Below are 21721 nucleotides of genomic sequence, written 5' to 3' on the forward strand. Positions count from 1 at the left end.
TATGAGAGTTGGACCATAAAGAAGGCTGAGCACCGAAGAATTAATGCTTTTGAACTGTGGTATTGAAGTCCCTTGGACAGCAGGCATATCAAACCAGTCAGTCCTAAAGGAGATCAACCCTGAATATTCACTGGAAGCACTGATACTAAAGCTGAAGCTCCAAAACTTAAGCCACCTGATACGAAAAGCCAACTCACTGGAAAAGACCCTGATGCTGGGAAAGATTGAGAGCGGAGAAGGGGGCAACAGAGGATGCGAGAGTTGGATAGTATCGTTGACTCCATGGACATGAGTTTGAGCAAACTCTAGGAGATGATAAAAGACAGAATCCTGGTGTGCTGTAGTCCATGGGATCGCAGAGTCTGACACACTTGAGCGACTGAACAACCACCACAAATCTGTGGTATGCCAGAGAATTTGCATTTCTAATAAGTTCCCAGGTAATAGAATACTGCTCGGTCAGGAATCCCACTTTGAGAACACTAAATAAATCTGAAGAAATTTGGGAACAGTATGATTACAGAACAAGAAAACAACTGATATTTTATATTTAAGGCAAAAAGTCTCCCAAACAAATATAAAACTAATTATTATGCTGAGGTTATCATCTACTTCTACTGGTTTTTGAAAGCGAAGGAACAATGATTAAGATAAAATATACTTACCTTCTGAGAAGTTAATTACATTTAGACAGAAGTAGTGAAACCCACCTCTTTCATTAATTTTAGTGCCTACCTTCGATAAAAAAAATAATTCGTAGAGGCATACAGTGTCACTAACCACACTTATTAATTCTTATTCTGCATATTTTATTTCAAATACCATTTTTTTGTCTATGTGTTCTTTCAAGGGGAGCATGTCATACAGCTACTCTCATGTTTACTGTGGTGGCCAGCCCTTCCATCTCTTTGGATATTCTGAATATCACATGGTATATTAATAACATAATAGCATAATAATAACAATGAGCACTTGTTCTATTTAGACCAATAATGGTTTTGTATGTCAAGATAAAGTGTACTAAGATCAGGCACCAAAGAAAATGAGTAATTAAGTATGGCCATGACAGTAGCAAAGATTAAGTAAGTTGCAGTAAGTTGTCTTTTAAATGCGTATATAATTTCGATGCAAAATAAAGCAAATATTTACAGTTGTAATAGACATTTTAATTTCAGTGTCACATCATTTCAGCTATAGAGTTCACCATTTATGAAAATAGTTTGCCTATATTCACACTTTATTAACTATTATGAATATTATTCATATTGTTATATATTAATGCTAACATTATTGAAACAATTAAATTGCATTTCCTTATTATGCTTACTGACTTTATGCTTACTGTTGAATTTAAAACTTAACATGGTTTAGATTGATAATAAAAATAATTCCCACCATACACTTTACCTACCTATAGTTTTGTGGGAACATGAATTTATTTTATTTCCATTAAACAGTAAGACTACATAATATTATTATGCTGTATTATTTAGAGCAAGCAATAAAACAATCCCAAATAACTAATGGGCCACAAACTAAAGTGAACTTTATTTTTTACTTTTTCAATATTCCAAGGTAAGAATTGGTCAGTGGGCTACTCTCGTCCATACAATAATTTAGGGTCCTTGTCTGATCTCGACCATTTCTTTGGGTTTTGAACCTACATGGTTCAAAAGACGGGAGAAATAAGCACACCATTTCTAAAACCCTTGGTCCAGAAGTGACACATACTTTTTTCATGTGCCACTGGTAAAAATAACTCACATGGCAGCATTCAATTACAAGAGAGCCTGGGAAGATAGTCTATCCTTAAGGCTGGAAAAAGAATAGAGGCTTTTGATAAAAACTTAGCTAGTTTCTCTCACATACTGTTTGTGAAAGTGACAATAAATAAAAAGTATGTAAACAATATGTTATGTTTAAACTTTCTGTTATGTGTACATTAAAAAAAATGCAATTAATTGGAATCAATGGTCATAACAGTCAGTACCCAATTCTCTCACAGTTAACATCGTTTGTTATAGAGGCTTCATATATCTTGTGTTTATCCTACACATTTTTCTTTCTACCTGTCTAAAAGAGCAAACTGAAGAATATGAGAAGTATTTAAACACATAGTTGCTGACTCTTGTGCTTCCACACAAATGTATGAGTATCAATTCTCACAAGATAAATTTTTTGTGAGGCTACATTAATCAGCCTTTATCTATGCATTTATATGAGATTATTACAATACATAGCAATTTGACAAATAGTCGCAGGGATTTCAATTTATAACTAAGGAATCTTAGTGTTATAGAAGAGCAAAAACTGTTATTTTTTGAAGTCAAAGTATGATAAGGGAAGACGTTTCAGAGAACTTTATTTTGCATCATTCAATACTATGTAACATCAAATCGAAGAGCAATATAAAGGCACTGAAAACAAATAAATTAGAATAGTGATGCCTCATGAAATAACATTTTCTCCTTTCTAAGGAAAAATAACATTTCATGGGGAAAAAATTATCTTAAGTTACTCTTTAGACTACTGTGAGGGAAAATATTAAAAGAAACATTCTAAATGCATTCAGTAGTTGTTTTATTTTCTATAGAGGAAATTTATTCTAACATAAAGTTCTATAATAAAGATTTTAATTTTTGCTGCTACTCCAATTCAGGGAGCCTTACTTTAGAATTGTAGAATCATGGAATTTTATGCTGAGAGTTCTGATATAACTCCATTCTTACAGATGCATATTCAGTAACACTAATTCCTGGTTTTTCTAGCTGAAGTACCTAAAGAAACTAAGCAGGCATTGGTTCAATTTTGATATCTACTTTTTGACACCTCCTATTAAATATAAATCTTCCAGAACTTGATTTGAACTTATTCAGGATTTACCTACCTACTTTGATCATTGATATCACTGATACTAATTCAATTATTTCTTTGAATCAATTGGCAACACAAATAAACAGCATGAAGTTGAGATCAGTGATCACTGCTGTTATTTGGATGAGAAATCATTGGAAAATAATAATCACCAATGTGAAAATGAGCTTTACCTTAATGCTCACTGCTTGAGGACATGTGCAAGCTTACATGATGAAAATAACCGATATGGGTAATCATCATTTTTGATATAGTTTAAAGATTCACAAAATGAATACAAATGTAGGCTTTAGAAAGATATAAATACACAAGATACACGTGAGAATTATCATTCATGAAGTCTTTATTTGGCCACCCAATGGTGACTACAGCTGTGACCCTATATGTCTTCTGCTCAAGTAACCATATAAAATCCATAGCTATTCATTAGGCTAATTGGAGAGCTAGAGCTATTGGCCAGGTGTATTCATCCCTGCATCTCTCTTGTAGAACAAGTGTGTGTCATTTACCCAGAGCATCTGTTGACATTTTGCCACCAGCTCAGACTTTATCTCTGGCCTTTATAACCACATCATCAGTCAGGGCAGTTGATACGGCAGAAGAAGGAAGAGGACATTTGAACATAGATTACCCAGCATTCAAGTAGTGTGGTCCTTTCCCACTGCACCTTATCCTATGTGGGTTAATATATCTTATCTCTTTTTCCTTGCTTCTGTATGTTTTTAATAGATTTGATAAACTGAATGATTTTGAATATTTTTGTTTTGTGAGCTTTTCTATTCTGTGACCTCTGATATCATTTGCTGGTAATGTACTTGGAGACTACCATTCCCTCAGAGTGATGTCTCATATGACACTTTGTCTTAGGAAGTGGGAAGGGAAATTTGGGGATCTTTATATTATTCCAGTGTTAACTCTCTGGATTAGGTTCACAACAACAACAAACAAACTAAAAGCAGCAATAACAGCAACAAAAAAAATCCCTGATACTAACCAAGTGCCATCCTCCTGGATGTTCTCTGAAATCTCATTCAGTCAGTTCAGTTCAGTTCAGTCGCTCAGTCATGTCCGACTCTTTGCGACCCCATGAATTGCAGCACGCAAGGCCTCTCTATCCATCACCAACTCCCGGAGTCTACCCAAACCCATGTCCATCGAGTCGGTGATGCCATCCAACCATCTCATCCTCTGTTGTCCCCTTATCCTCCCGCCCCCAATCCTACCCAGCATTAGGGTCTTTTCCAATGAGTCAACCCTTCGCATGAGGTGGCCAAAGTACTGGAGTTTCAGCTTCAACATCAGACCGTCCAATGAACACCCAGGATTGATCTCTTTTAGGATGGATTGATTGGATCTCCTTGCAGTCCAAGGGACTCTCAAGACTCTTCTCCAACACCACAGTTCAAAAGCATCAATTCTGCGGTGCTCAGCTTTCTTCACCGTCCAACTCTCACATCCCTACATGACCACTGGAAAAACCATAGCCTTGACTAGACGGACTTTTGTTGGCAAAGTAACGTCTCTGCTTTTAAATATGCTATCTAGGTTGGCCATAACCTTCCTTCCAAGGAGTAAGTGTCTTTCAATTTCATGGCTGCAATCACCATCTGCAGTGATTCTGGAGCCCAAAAAAATAAAGTCAGCCACTGTTTCCACTGTTTCCCCATCTATTTCCCATGGAGTGATGAGACCAGATGCCATGATCTTAGTTTTCTGTATGTTGAGCTTTAAGCCAACTTTTTCATGCTCCTCCTTCACCTTCATCAAGAGGCTCTTTAGTTCTTCTTCACTTTCTGCCATAAAGGTTGTGTCATCCGCATATCTGAGGTTATTGATACTTCTCCCGGCAATCTTGATTCCAACTTGTGTTTCTTCCAGCCCAGCGTTTCTCATGATGTACTCTACATATAAGTTAAATAAGCAGGGTGACAATATACAGCCTTGACGTACTCCTTTTCCTATTTGGAACCAGTCTGTTGTTCCATGTCCAGTTCTAACTGTTGCTTCCTGACCTGCATACAGGTTTCTCAAGCCATGCCGGGTGGGGCCACCCAAGACGGATGGGTCATGGTAGAGAGGTCTGACAGGAAGTGGTCCACTGGAGAAGAGCATTGCAAACCACTTCAGTATTCTTGCCTTGAGAACCCCATGAACAGTATGAAAAGGCAAAAAGATAGAACACTGAAAGATGAACTCCCCAGGTCAGTAGGTGCCCAACATGCTAATGGAGATCAGTGGAGAAATAACTCCAGAAAGAATGATGGGATGGAGCCAAAGCAAAAGCAATACCCAACTGTGGATGTGAATGGTGATAGACGCAAAGTCCGATGCTGTAAAGAGCAATACTGCATAGTAACCTGGAATGTTAGGTCCATGAATCAAGGCAAACTGGAAGTGGTCAAACAGGAGATGGCAAGAGTGAACATCAACATTCTAGGAATCAGCGAACTAAGATGGACTGGAATGGGTGAATTTAACTCAGATGACCATTATATCTACTACTGTGGGCAAGAAAACCTTAGAAGAAGTGGAGTAGCCATCATGGTCAACAAAAGAGTCCAAAATGCAGTACTTGGATGCAATCTCAAAAGCGACAGAATGATCTCTGTTCATTTCCAAGGCAAACCATTCAATATCACGGTAATCCAAGTCTGTGCCCCGACCAGTAACGCCGAAGAAGCTGAAGTTGAACGGTTCTATGAAGACCTACAAGACCTTCTAGAACTAACACCCAAAAAAGATGTCCTTTTCATTATAGGGGACTGGAATGCAAAAGTAGGAAGTCAAGAAACACCTGGCGTAACAGGCAAGTTTGGCCTTGGAGTACAGAATGAAGCAGGGCAAAGGCTAATAGAGTTTTGCCACGAGAACGCACTGGTAATAGCAAACACCCTCATTCAGTCACAGAATGCAAAATCATCTCACAGATACATATGTTGTGGAAGACAACTATCATCAAATAGTGCCAAACTGTAACTGGGTCCAACTTTGATTTATATAGGGAAACCATAAAGTGGACTCCAGCAAGCTGGTGTTAAAGTGTCATTAGGATCCCTTTGAGTAATCTTGAAATTATGCAAACTGACATATTGTGTAACTAAATTTATTTTAGTAATCATTTCACCATGGTTAGTAGATAATTGTTGCTGCATACATCAGTGTTTTATTTGCACTTACTTTCCCAATGAATTTTAGAGTTTTGAAGTTGTCAAATGGGTCTTTGATACTGAAACTTATGTTATAATATTATACATTTGTAAATAAAGGTTTTATTCATAATTTTAGGTGTCCATGTATCACCTTGGAACCTTCTGTGTAGGGAGTCAGGAGTCACACAATATGACGAGATATAATGGAAGTAATATAGGAGGATAGCAAGTAACCATCTAATCTACTTGTGGAAGACCAGGGTGAGAAGTGTTTTCTAAATAAATCTGTGAATGAATAGTGTGAAAATGTAACAGCAAGGGCAAGTAAGCAGAGGCAGATAATCTATAGATTGCATAGGAAACAGGGGAAAGTGCCAATTTGGCTGCTGTGTGGAGATAAGACAGGCTTAGACTGACAGAAGTGAATGGAAATCTAAGCAGGGACCATGTGTGAAAGAACATGTAAATCTTACTAAAGAGCTTAAAATGTATTGAGAAGAATGCAAAGTCTAGTAAAGTTTTAAATCAAGAAAAGTTTGAGCACATTTTGGAAGGAAAAGGGTAAAAATTGGGAACAAAGCAAGCTATAGTGAAGATATGAAGTTTGAACCATCCTTCAAGGGGCTATGAAAGAGGCAGGAGTATTTTCAGTGAAAACAGAGTAAATTCACTTTTGATCATGTTGAATTTTGTTATCTGACTGTGAGCCATCCAATTAGAGATACTCTAAAAGAGCTGAAAATAATAATCTGTCAAATGAGAAACCTGGGCCAATAATAAATGTTTGAGAATCATTAGTAACATTTGAAAAAATGATAGTGAACAATATTGATAATGAAGAGTGTATAGAATTAGACAAGATGAGGGTAGAGTCATAGAACCTCAATAAATACAAAGATTTAAGAAATACATCTGTGTCTCTTATTCTGTCTCGCATATAGGGTTATCGTTACCATCTTTCAAATTCCATATATATGCATTAGTATACTGTATTGGTGTTTTTCTTTCTGGCTTACTTCACTCTGTATAATGGGCTCCAGTTTCATCCATCTCAATAGAACTGATTCAAATGTATTCTTTTTAATGGCTGAGTAATATTCCATTGTGTATATGTACCACAGCTTCCTTATCCATTCGTCTGCTGATGGACATCTAGGTTGCTTCCATGTCCTGGCTATTGTAAACAGTGCTGCATAGAACAGTCTTATGGACTCTGAGAGAGAAGGTGAGGGTGGGACGTTCTGGGAGAATAGCACTGAAACCTGTATATTATCATATGTGAAACAGAACACCATTCCAGGTTCAATGCATGAGACAAATGCTCAGGGCTGGGGCAATGGAATGACCCAGAGGGATGGGATAGGGAGGGAGGTGGGAGGGGGGTTCAGGATGGGGAACACATGTAAACCCATGGCTGATTCATGTCAATGTATGGCAAAAACCACTACAATATTGTAAAGTAATTAGCCCCCAACTAAAATAAATAAATTCATTAATTTAAAAAAAAAGAAAAGAAAAAAAAAATAATTCTAACAAGTTAGGCAGAGACAAGGGAGGAAATTAGGTGAGTATATGTCACAGATGGTGCTTCCCTTATGGCTCAGTGGTAAAGAATCTGCCTGCAATTCAGGAAACCCAGGTTACATCCTTGGGTCAGGAAGATCCCCTGGAGAAGGGAATAGCAACCCACTTTGGTATTCTTGCCTAGAGAGTACCATGAACAGAGGAGCCTGGCGGGCTGCAGTCCCTGGGGTCGCAAAGAGTTGAACATGACTGAATATAAGCGCACACACACACACACACGTCATGGATACCAGGGAAAGAGAACAAACATTTGAAGGAAGGGCTGAGTGGTGACCAATGTCAGATATGACTGAGAAATCAAGTAAGGTAAAAACTGGAAAATGCTCTGTAGATTTAGCAACAGACATTACTAGAATATTTAACAAGGGAAGTTTTACTGAAGTGGAATTGCAGAAAAAAAATCACAATGGCTTAAGAAGACTACAGGTTGAAATAGCGGCCATCCAAGAAATGTAGCTACTAATGGTATGAAAGAGATGGAGGAAGCTGAAAAGATTATAAAAGTTCTTTTCTTGGGAGTCAATAGAGCTCTAGGTGGTGATTAATTGGGCATGATAAAATTCCAGAATCTCAAAATTGTATCCAAAATTTGCATGTATATGAATGAAAGTGAAAGTCGCTCAGTCATGTCTAACTCTTTGTGACCACAGGGATGGCAGCCTACCAGACTCCTCTGTCCATGAAATTCTCCAGGCAAGAATAATGAAGTGGGTAGCCATTCCCTTCTCCAGGGAATCTTCCCAACTTAGGGATCAAACCCCGGTCTCCTGCAATGCAGCAGATTCTTCACCCTCTGAGCCACCAGGGTATATGCATAAGTACATTTATTTGAGGTGAATATTTATAATATGAGATTCTTGAGACAATCATAGATCAAAATATTAGTTCAGTTCAGTTCAGTCATTCAGTCATGTCTGACTCTTTGCAACCCCATGGACTGCAGCACACCAGGCTTCCCTGTCCATCACCAACTCTATGAGCTTGCTGAAACTCATGTCCATCAAATCAGTGATGCCATCCAACCATCTCATCCTCTGTCGTCCCCTTCTCCTCCTGCCTTCAATCTTTCCCAGCATCAGGATCTTTTCAAATGAGTTAGTTCTTTGCATCAGGTGGCCAAAGTATTGGGGTTTCAGCTTCAACATCAGTCCTTCCAATGAATATTCAGGACTGATCTCCTTTAGGATGGACTGGTTGGATCTCCTTGCAGTCCAAGGGACTCTCAGGAGTCTCTTCTCCAACACCACAGTTCAAAAGCATCAATTCTTCGGCGCTCAGCTTGCTTTATAGTCCAACTCTCATTTTAATATTAGTATTAATACTGATATTAAAATATTAATAATCAGAGCTATATTTGTGTGTGTGTGTGCTAAGTCACTTCAGTCATGTCTGAGACTCTTCGCGACCTTATGGACCATAGCCCATCAGGCTCCTCTGTCCATGGGTTTCTCCAGGCAAGAATACTGGAGTGGCTTGTCAGGCCCCCTACCAGGAAATCTTTCCAACCCAGGATGGAACCCGCGTCTCTTGTGTTTCCTGCATTGGCAGGTGGGTTCTTTACCTAGCACCACTTGGGAAACCCAATCAGAGTAGTATATAGTATATTATTTAAATAAATACCCATTAGTTTTATACACTATTTGTATAATCTTTATGACTTGCATAGACTTGAGTTTACATACGATGACAATATATTATTGAGACTTTTTTTTTGTTTGTTTGGGACAGGAAAACAAATCTTGTTACTTTACTGTAAAACATATCGTGGTATATTTTATTACTGTTTGCTATTATTCACAATATTCCCTGAAGAAGATTATAAATCACTACTTGTTGCAATGCTCATTTTACTGCCCTTTGTGGAAGGAGTATGTATCCCTTCCATACGACATGGACCTTGTCATGTTACTTGTTCCTGTTCATGGAATATGAGCAGAAGTGGCCATGTCAAGACCTAATAGAAATGTGAAAAATCATCACAATTTCCTATGCCCTTTTCCCCTCTGTCATACATCCGAGATAATTGCTATTCTTTCAGCCTAACTAGTACATAAACATACTTTTCAAAACTATACCTTTTTTAATGTGTTCACATCACTATTATTTGGATATTGTTGCCATTTTCAGGTGTTTTCCCCTTTCCCATTCTATATAAGTAATGAAAAGGAGGGACTACATCAAGAATTTTTTCACAGAACAAGTATATATTGAATGATGACATTATATTACTTAATATGAACGATGCAAAGAGAAAACTGGGGTGCCTCAGTCCTTGGCCCCTTAAGGGAGAAAGAAGACAAAATCACAAGGGACTTAAGCATGAAAAAGCAAAATTATAAGCCAATAAAAATTTATGCAAATCAAACTAGTAATGTCTCAAATTAAATAAATATGAATTTGGTTTTAACTGTTCCTTATGAGTTACAGTAGGAAACTATAAGGGAAAGTATGAGTACATAGCTTGAACAAATATACAGAATTTATTTGGGGCATGAGGAAAGCAGAGAAAAGGGTTAAATAATGAGAAAGATCATCTGACTGAGACAATGACCTGTGTACAGAGGAGTGAGACGTCTACATTATCAGACGTGAGACTATTAACTTATTTAAACAGGTGACCCTAAAGCTTTAGTGATGAAAAAACCGAAAGACATCTGATGTAAAGATCTTTTGAGATTATGTTAATTTTATATGAAAATAAATACAGGAGAGGAAGAACAAGAAATTAAGTTAGAAATCCAAGGTGTTACTTGATACTTGGTTGAGAATTAAGAAGATAGGGATTGGAGGGCAGTGTTAATCCAAATAGCCCAAAATTCATTTTTGTGCTTAGATAATTTTCCCTGTTATTAACTTTTATTTATAAATTTCATTTCTTTCATCCTGTGTATGCTTTATTAAGCGTCTGTGATATTCCAGACAATGTTGTAGATGCTGAGATTGTAGCAATGAATAAACAAAATAAGACAAAACAAACTTGTGTTCATGGAGTTTATATTCTAATATTCATTCATCCCAAAATATTTATTACGTATCTTTTCATCAGATGATTCATCAGTAGTATAGGGCTCAGTTATAAATATCATTATAAATATCAATTTATAGTTATGTAAATTGTATGGTACTTTTCAAACCATAGACCCACAGTCTGTGTGTGTGTGTAGAGAGGGAGGGAGAGAAAAAAAATTTTTTTTTGACCCTAGAAACATGTAGCAAGTATCTTACTTTTAAAATGCAGAAGGCCTGAATAGGCATTTTTCTAAAGAAGACAGATGGCCAGTAGGCACATGGAATGATGTTCAACATCACTAATCACAAGGGAAATGAAAATCAAAGCCACAAGATATCCCTTCACATCTGTTTGAATGGCTATCATCAAAAATGCAACAAATAACAAGTGTTGGAAAGGATATGGAGAAAAGTGCACTGTTGATGGGAATGTAAATTGCTGTAGCCATAATGAAAGGCATCATGGAACTTCCTCAAAGAATTAAAAATAGAACTACCAGATAATCCAGCAGCTCTTCTCTTGGGTTTACATCTGAAGAAAACCAAAACACTAATTCAAAAAGATATATGAATCCCAGTGCTTATTGCAACATTATTTATAATAACCAAGATACAGAAGCAACTGAAGTGTCCCTCAGTTGATACTGAGAGTATCCCTCAAAGATGAATGGATAAGGAAGAAGCAAGATATATGCATACACACACACACACACACACAATGAAACACTACTCAGTCATAAAAAGGAATGAAGTTTTGCCATTTGCAGCAACGTGGATGGGCCTAGAGAGTATTATGATTAGTGAAATAAGTCAGACAAAGAAAGACAAATAATATATGTTTTCACTTATATGTGGAATGTGAAAATAAAAATAAATAGAATATAACAAAACAGAAACAGACTCAGATACAGAGAAGAAAAAGTGGTTAGCTTTGGAGGAAGCAAAGCAGCGAGGGGCAAGATAGGGGTGGAGGATTAAGAGATATAAGCTACTGTGAATAAAGTAAATAAGAACAAGAATGTAATATGAAGCACAAGGAATATAGTCAATATTTTATAACTTCACATGGAGTATAATATATATTGAATTTCTATGTTATTCAAGTGAAACTATTATAATATTGTAAGTCAACTACATTAAAAAAAGCATTTCACTTTATATTCCTATTAAGTTACAGAATAGCTTAAATGCAGAATGAACTTCTTTACAAAACTGTTCTTTATTTCTTCATTGCGTTTGTTTATTATCATATGTGATTTTATGACTATTATGATACTTCCAGGTTAAAATTGACAGATTTGGAATAATATTTGAAAATTTTAAAAAGCACAAAATTATACTAGTGTTGTTTAAACCCCTTCAGAATCTGAGGGCAGTCAGTTTTAAAGATATAGCAAAGAGTATAATTCCCCTTAATTAATTTCTGTTGAATTTGATTTCAGTGTTTGAATTAAATAACTCCAGGCAAGAATACTGGAGTGGTTTGCCATTTCCTTCTCCAGGGGATCTTCCTGACCCAGGGATCGAACCCAGGTCTCCCGCATTGGAGGCAGACGCTTTAACCTCTGAGCCACCAGGGAAGTCCCTTAAATAACTCAGAGAATGACAAAAAGTCAAAGAAAACAAAAATTTTTTGCTCTATAAATATTAATGCATTGATTATCAGGAATAAATCTTAAAATACCTTCCTTTAAACCTCTCTTTCTCTATAATATAGAATCCTATATTAAGCTATTTGCTATAACATCTAAGATACTTCCTATGACATCTAAAAATCACCTGTAGTTAAGACCTAAGATCATTAATCAGCAACTTTTAGACTGATGTTTTATTTCACTTTAAAGTTATTAAAGTCACAAATAAAAATTATTAACAGTATTCTTAAATTTACACTGAAAATTTTTGAGATTAATTGAATATATCTGTAAAGCAGATTCTGCCTTAGTGAGAGCATTTATTGTATTTTTTTAAATTCATTATCAGTTGAGTATAGCAAAATGTCAAAAGTAGATATCATCTATGCCTTTGTCTAATAATTACAATTAAATTTCCAATGAAATTTCTGAATATTGTATAGATTTTAGAGCAACTTACAAAGCTCCTACTTGATCTCTCTATGAAATATTTAAAAAGTAAAAGAAAAAATCATGATATCATGCAGAGTGATCAATAAACATGTGAACATGGTGGTGTCAAGATACTCTGCATGAATTTGTCCTTTCCCTCAAACTTAATGTAGCCAAAACCAAATTTCTTGCTTTTCTTTTTTTTATTCCTAACTCCTCATGGTGTCCATTTTCTGCATATGACACATCCATCCTCCCAATAAGTAAAATTCATAATTTTGGAATCTCCATTTAATTCTAAATTTTGATCCAGTATCTAATATGATACTTAGATTTCTTGGGTTTTAACTACAAAATATTTCTCAATTTTTCTTTCTGTTTTTACCATCACGACTCAGTATTCACTCCAGATTATTGTAGAAGTCATCTGAGTTGTTTTTAATAATCTTGAAGGAGTTCAGCAAGTGTAGGAGGAAGTCAGGATATAAAGAGAGTCTTGGGACTAAAATCAGGCAGAGAGATATACCGCTGAGATACAGTGATAAACTATACACAAATGTTTCAGCAAGCAGAGCATCTGAATCATCATGTCCATACATAATAGGTCACAATCCAGCAGTCAAGTAGGGGCAAGTAGAATGCCTGGCAGCATGTGGACTTTACTCCAAAATAGACAGAAGCAGAATTTCAGTCCTTCAGAGGTTGAAAGAACAAGGGAGAGCATCTGCCTAAGTAAGGAAATAAAATATAGTACTAAAAGCATCATCTAAACAGAATGCCTGGTTTCACGTCTTCTCATAGGCCAGCTTACCTTAGGCAAATTATTTAGATTTTCTGTATTTCCCATTATATTATGTGTAAAATTAGGATAGAAGAGTATCTGCATCATAGGATAAAGGAGATCATTTATATACAGAGCTAAATAAATGCCAGCTATTCTTAGCACCAGTAATTCCAGACCTCAGAAATCAAGCGAAACCTAGTATTTGCAGCTGAGATAAAAAGTAGAGGTCACACACAGTATAGCAAATTTGTGTAAACAGATAAAAGTCAGAGATGGTCTTGATAGATAAATATACCTTGCTTTACCCTCTCAATTCTGAGATTTCATCTAGAAAATACCTAGCTAAATTATATAGAATTTATGTTAGCATGTATGCCACCAACATACCATTTAGTTTATTAATGAATTTATAAAATGCTTTTTAATATAGTTATTGTCATTTCCATTTTATCAGAATATAAGCACTTGAGCAGTATGAAGTTTCTTTAAAAGACTAAAAATAGGAGTACCATGTGATCCAGCAATGCCACTCCTGGACATATATCCAGAAAGGATGAAAACTCTAACTTGAAAAGATACATGCATCCCAGTGTTCACAGCAGCACTCTATACAGTAGCCAAGACATGGAAGCAAACTAAATGTCTTATCAACAGATGAATGCATAAAGAAAATGTGGTATATACACTAAGTCCCCTACATACGAACATTCAAGTCTCAAACTTTCAAGATGCAAACATGCATCTGGTTCCAGCAAGGAGCCAGAACCTGTGCCATCATTGTGAATCGTTGAGTAAAATTTCAGATTGCCCTCTATCTCCTCCAAAATGTAAGCTTCACAGTGTGTGAACCGAGAACTTTCAGATGTACAAGCTGGATTTAGCAAAGGCAAAGGAACCAGAAATCAAATTGCCAGTATTTATTGGATCATGGAGAAAGCGAGAGAATGCCAAGAAAAACATCTATTTCTGCTTCATGGACTATGCTAAAGCCTTTGACTGTGTGGATCACAACAAACTGTGGAAAATCCTTAAAGTGATGGGAATAACAGACCATCTTACCTGCCTCCTGAGAAACCTATATGAAGGTCGAAAAGCAACAGTTACAACTGGACTTGGAACAACTGACTGGTTCAAAATTGCAGAAGGAGTACCTCAAGACTGTGTATTGTCACCTTGCTTATTTAACTTATATGCAGAGTATATCATGTGAAATGCTGGCCTGCATGACTCACAAGCTGGAATCAAGAAACATCAACAACCTCAGATATGTAAGATGATACCAGTTTAATGGCAGAAAGCAAAGAAGAACTAAAGAGCCTTCTTATGAGGGTGAAAGAGGAGAGTGAAAAAACAGTTTAAAATTCAACATTCAAAAAACTAAGATCATGGCATCTGGTGCCATTACTTCATGGCTAATAGATGGGGGGAAAGTGGAAACAGTAACAGATTTTATTTTCTTGGGCTCCAAAATCACTGCAGATGGTGACTGCAGCCATGAAATTAAAAGATTCATGCTCCTTGGAAGAAAAGCTATGACAAACCTAGACAGTGTATTAAAAAGCAGAGACATCATGTCTGTATAGTCAAAGCTATGTTTTTTCCATCAGTCATGTAGGGATGTTAGAGCTGGAACATTAAGAAGGCCGAGTGCCAAAGAATCGATGCTTTTGAACTGTGGTGCTGGAGAAGACTCTTGAGAGTCCCTTGGACTGCAAGGAGATCCAACCAGTCCATCCTAAAGGAAATCAATCCTGAATGTTCATTTTAGGACTGAGGCTGAGGTTGACGCTTCACCTGATGCGAAGAGCCAACTCATTGGAAAAGATCTTGATGCTGGGAAAGATTGAGGACAGGAGGAGAATGGGGTGACAGAGAGTGAGATGATTTGATGGCATCACAGATTCAGTGGATATGAGTTTGCGCAAACTCCAGGAAATAATGAAGGATGGGGAAGCCTGGCGTGCTGCAGTCTGTAGGGTTGCAAAGAGTCAGACATGACTGAGTGACTGAACAACAACTCCATCTCCTCTTGCTGACAATCCTTCAGTTCTACCATCTCCCATCTCCTCTCCCTCCTCCAGTCTGCACCTCTTCTCGCCTATTGACCCGATGCCAGCCTCTATATGCCAGATATTTTACTGTACTTCCGTACTTTTCAAGGTACTGTACTGTATGATTAAAAGTATTTTCTTTATTTTTGTTTGTTTTTATGTGTTATTTCTGTGAAAAGTATCATAAACCTGTTACAGTAGAGTACCATATAGTTGATTGTGTTAGTTGGGTACCTAGGCTAACTTTGTTGGGCTTAGGAACAAATTGGACTTACATGCTCTTGGAATGGAACTCTTTTCATATGTAGAGGAGTTACTGTATATGTAGTGGAATACTATGCTGTACTGTGTTTAGTTGCTCAGTCATGTCCGACTCTTTGTGACCCCATGGACTGTAGCCCACCAGGCCCCTCTGTTTTGCCTGGGGATTCTCCAGGCAAGAATACTGGAGTGGGTATCTGTTCCTTTCTCCAGGGGATCATCCCAACCCAGGGACCAAACCCAGGTCTCCTGTATTGCAGGCAGATTCTTTACCATATGAGCCATGAGGGAAGCCCAAGAATACTGGAGTGGGTAGTCTATCCCTTCTCTAGGGGATCTTCATGACCCAGGAATCAAACCAGGGTCTACTGCATTGCAGGTGGATTTGTTACCAGCTGAGCTACCAGGGAATCCCAGTGGAATGCTACTCAGCCATTCAAAAGAATGAAATAATGCTATTTGCACATCATAGATGAACCTACAGATTGTTGTACTAAATGAAATAAGTTAGAGGAAGACAAATAGCATATGATATCTCTTATAAGTGAGATCTGAAAAAATGATACAAAGGAACTTATTTACAAAACAGAAATAGACCAACAGACATAGAAAACACTGATGGTATCCAAAGGGGAAAGGGTGAAGGACTAAATTAGGAGTCTGGAATTAACAGCTACATACTGCTGTATATAAAATAGAGGAACAAGAACCTACTATGTAGCGCAAGAAACTATATTGAATATCTTTTAATAAACTATAATGGAAAATAGTCTGAAAAAAATATATGTATATAAGATATATAACTAAATCATATTGCTATATACCTGAAACTTATACTTAATTTTTAAAAAGCAAGCAGTATCTAATTAAACTATTATAAGGTATTATTTTTGCTTTAAAAAGGTATAGAGTTATATGTGCTTAAATATCACTCTACTAATGCATAAAGTGGCTGACGAACTGAAAAGAAAAAATAATTACATTTTAGAATTGTAAACTGAAATATGTAAAGATTATTTACTTGAATAATTTCAAAACTGCCTCACTCTCAGTCAGACTTGGTTGTATTTGTTAAAACTCATTTTTATTTATTTGTTTATTCCTCCTTCTTCACCAAGATATCACTTATCTGATAGAGCATGATAATAGTCTCAGGTGAATTTTGATACCATCAAGGATAGCATTTATGAGAAAATATTTTCATCTCCAAATGTTGGGATTTTGCATTTTCTTATAAGGAAATATTTTCAAAATTTTAAATAAAATGTGGCCTACTAAAAGTAATTACGTCACAGAAGCTACTGTTCCAAACAGAAGACAATTATAGGAAAATCTCTTCAGACTCTAAGATAATTTGAATATTTGGGTTTATATTATCAAAAACTGAATATTAAAATTATATTAGGATTAAAACTTAGAGTTTGTTTTTCTAATATAGGAAAATGTAATTTAATTTAATTTCTCCATTTACTGTAAGAATAGACTCAGTATTCCTATCAGTGTTTAAGAATATCATTATATCCTGTTATGTTTGTTGCCATAAACATTATTTTAAAAGAATTTAAATGTGTTGTTTATGTTTGGTTCATTTTAGGAAAGACATTATATTATACTTATATCAAAAACTCTATTTTTAATGAGTAAATTATAATATTTCATATGAATATAATTTAAATATAAATGAAAACTGTACATAAGGCATTATGCACGTTTAAAATTGGATAAATAGCTGAAGATATGACTAATAAAATAAGTACTTATCATGACATTGTAAAATGAGCCTGCAACTAAAGAATATCTTTTATTTATCAATAACTATCTCTGTGAAATATTTATACCCAGTCTCTTCGTATTACTTATAGTTATTTCCTACATGCACACTTATTTTAGGTATTTAAGTTTGCATGCATGCATGCTTAGTCACTTCAGTCTTGTCTGATTCTTTGCGACTCCATGGACTGCAGCCCGCCAGGCTCTTCTGTCCATGGGACTCTCTAGGCAAGAATACTGGAGTGGGCCACTATACCCTCCTCCAGGGGATCTTCCTGACCCAGGGGTTGAACCTGTGGCTCTTAATGTTTCCTGCATTGACAGGCGGGTTCTTTAGCACCACCTGGGAAGCCCATTTAAGTTTATATCTTCCTTTATATTACCTTATAAACCCATGTTATACATTACATGAAGGTTTTCTGAAATAATATTTGTACTTATTTATTTTCTTGTCTTTCACTGGAATGATGTATTTACCATGTAAATTAAAGTCTGCATTTCAAGATATGCTTAAACTTATTCAAGTGGGAAAACTATTCAAGACTCCAGGGTTGCAATGGTGTCATTTTCTTGAAAAACTTTAGAAAAATCTATACTTGATGAAGGACGAACATCTTTTAGAAAGGAGCAACCACACTGGCCAATCTGGCTAAGATTAATAAAACACCAAAGGCTTTAATAGGCTGCATATGTTTATGGGGCAGGCACCAAGTGGACATCAACAAGAGTGATCCAATATTCCCTTCCTTTGTCGTTTACCTATTATGGGACAAAGGAAATCTACAGATGGACAAGGTGATTTAGTTTAGACTAATTTACAATGATTGTTTTGTGATCACTTAGACAGTGGGTGTTAGATGAAGTAGTTTGTCCTTTAGAAATTAGATCAAGATATTGAGGATAACCTTCAGATGGTGACCTTTGTTCCTTTCAACTTTGGCTAATTATAGATCTTGGTTTCAAGGTTAATGATGTTATATCCATTACACTGTCAGTTTTCTAAGATAAATCAATTCCTAAGTGATATCACTATAGTGCGAACTTTTCACATCAGGAGCTAATCTGGCCATGCACTTTACAATTTAATTATTGTGAAAGGAAAATGCATTAAAATGTAGTCATTATATGACACCTTTAAACAGAGGGCTGCCACTACACTTTCATTTAGATCTTTGAAAATGAGTAAAGGTACTTTAAAAAACTTTAACTTAAAAATGCACAGAACACACAGAAGAAAACAAATAATTTGCTTATCTTTGTATCATACATTAAAAACATGTATTTAGATTTTATATATATGCACACACACACACGGGCTTCCCTGGTGGCTAAGCAGTCAAGAATCCTCCTGCAGTGCAGGAGACATGGGTTCGATCCCTGGGTGGGGAAGATCCCCTGGTGAAGGAAATGGCAACCCACTCTAGTATTCTTGCCTGGGAAATCCCATGAACAGAGGAGACTGGCGGGCTATAGTCCATGGGGTTGCAACGAGTGGGACACAGCTTAGCGATTAAACGTGCTTGTGTGCATGTGAAGTCCAACAATACACATATATGTATATACACACAAATATACATTTTATATTTGTGGAAGACAGTAAAGCTAATTATATTGCGTGTCTTCAAAGAATTTCAAGTATGATCAGATATAATGTTAAGTAGTAGATATAGTATGGGAGGGCTTGAAATACCTTTATAAATTTCTAACTCCTTCATGTGCAAATAATTTATTCACATGTAAAGAACTTGAGAAAAATATGATTTCCATAGTAAGACCAATTCTTGCCTACTACGGCACATGACACCATTTCATTATCTTATTGTGAACTAAAAAAAAAATCCACTAGTCATTGGTTATAATACTGACACAAATAATCATAAAAACTTCTCTTTAAGTTAGTCAGGCCATAGGTATTAAATTACTCTTTTCATTTTGCGCAGTGCTTTAGGATTAAAGCTAGAACTCAAATAAAACGTTTACTCCTGTAATCTGCATCTCTGAATAGTTAAGAAATGTTTTCCAGTACTAAACAATTTAAGAAATATATATGTAAAGTCCGTAGTAGCTCAAAATGTCATGGGCATTTTAAAATGCCACACTGAGATATTTTTCAAGAAATTATTTAACTGAGTCGGTCATAAGATCATCATTATTATATCTCAGTTTAAAGAATTTTAAAAAACTTGCCAAAACCTAACTAGGAACTCTGATACAGCATTCTAAAGGATAAGGTTGGAGGGTTTTGTTTATTTGAATGTAATTTGGTGAGGGTAGGGGCAATATTATCGAAAAAGAAGTATCCTTTTCTGTGTCCATCAATGTTTGACTGATATGTCAAAGGAAAGTTAATTTACTATTTTTGAAGGTTTTGCTCTGGGAGCTTTTAAATTTAAACTTCACATTATAGCTATTAATTTAATCAGTATGTCACAAATCTGTCCATCAATATAAATGATGTGTAATTTAACTTCATCATCACATAGTATTGTTCAATATTATTTACCAAAGAAGCTTGTGTTTTTTATTTTACATATTTTTAGAACATTTACTCTCTTCCAGTTAATGTGTGAAGCTGGTGTATGCCTAAAATTTCCCTGCCACTGAGTGAATTAACAGCATAATCTGTAATTTGCATCTTCAACATTTTTCCCACAGGTTTGCCCTCTTTATTTTTTTATACAAAATAAACTAACAATGAAAATACCTACAACAGATGCATAAATCACAAGTCTATTGATTGTTGCTATCCATTTTATACCACATTTTAGGGACCTTATTATTTGAACAATAAATTTGCCAGCAAGTAATTCAAGCAAAATGGTCTCTGCCCTCAAATAGAAACTGTAATTACAACATTTAAGCATTGGTACTGACAGTTTGCCTTAATGTTTCATCATGAATTTCATTCTTCACAACAGATTGTAGTTCAAATTAGAGGCACTGCTTTGGCATAGGAATCCATATCACCTTTTGGAAATTAAGATATATACTTTATGTACACTCACATAAAGCTCAGCTTCCTTTGTATTTTATTCTGTCATTTTATATTCGGATTATCCTGGTATCAAAAAGTTCTGCAGTTTTGCCTTTCTCCATTAGAACAGTGAACTAACAATAGAAATGTTCAAGGATGAAACCATGGTTACATTAGAAGAAGTTCTGCATTAGAGATTCTATTAATTTGTGTTATGTCCATCATTTGAGACATATTCCAGTATTTTTAAAACAACTTCTATTCATGAGGGAGATACAATAAGAGAGAGAATTTTAAGAGATCAACTAACTATATTAAACAATATCAGAGGCTTCTAAATAAAACAGAAATAAACAAGGTATACTCTTTCATTTAATATGTCAAATAGCATTCTGCAGATAAAAATTATCATCACATAAGTTTAATGCTAGCGCAAAACCAAAAATGCCTCTCATGTAGCTAGAAATATTCTTCTTCATATCGATAGAAAACAACATTATTTTCTCTATTATAACTATATATTGTTAACACATAACATATATTTAACTGTTTTATTCAATGAAATGAGTTTTAAACTTTTGACTATTATTCATTGGCTACAAGAAAATATATGTTCTTTACGTTAGGAACTGCAAGCAAAATAACCAAATGCACATGCTAATTTTTTTGTATATGTATAAAGAAACTGTCACATTTTAATGTATATATGTACACATTTATAGATAGATACTAACATCCACATGTATAAAGGTAAAGAGTATATAGATATACACAGCGATACCTACATAGTTTACTTTGAATTCATACAATTGTGTTTTTAAAATAATGGCTTGATGAATAGTCTTCCTTGACATAGTTTCTGAGCATACACATATTCACTTAAACAGAAACTAAATACTTTAACAGTAACAATCATAGATATTATTTATTTAATAAGTACACGTAAAATAAAGATTGTGTTCTAAAGCCACACTTTCTAAATTCACATTAAAGGTAAATTTCTTGCTGGATAAACTAACCTTCAGTATTTAAACTCTCAGTTCCCTCATCTTTAAGTTTAGGAAATCAAGATGACAATGACAATAATATAAAACATCTATATAATATTTTCTACAATCTGAGCACTATATAAGTATATACATATCAACCTATGTAATGGTCTCCATTCATAAAGCTATTGAAGACTAAACAGTTGATAC

General features: G+C 35.5%; 1 protein-coding gene across 1 annotated transcript in view; it reads right to left on the minus strand.

Moving 5' to 3' along the window:
• The window catches only part of PPFIA2 (PPFI scaffold protein A2), a 509952-nt gene extending 489349 nt beyond the window's left edge, over window positions 1-20603 (minus strand). The window contains exon 1 of the mRNA XM_081594854.1: window positions 20554-20603. The gene's annotated coding sequence lies outside the window, so the exon portion shown is untranslated. The remainder of the gene's footprint in view (window positions 1-20553) is intronic.
• Window positions 20604-21721: the final 1118 nt, after the last annotated feature.

This window comes from Giraffa tippelskirchi, chromosome 4, assembly GCF_054371585.1.
Source record: "Giraffa tippelskirchi isolate mGirTip1 chromosome 4, T2T-mGirTip1v1.2.pri, whole genome shotgun sequence".
NCBI lineage: Eukaryota > Metazoa > Chordata > Mammalia > Artiodactyla > Giraffidae > Giraffa > Giraffa tippelskirchi.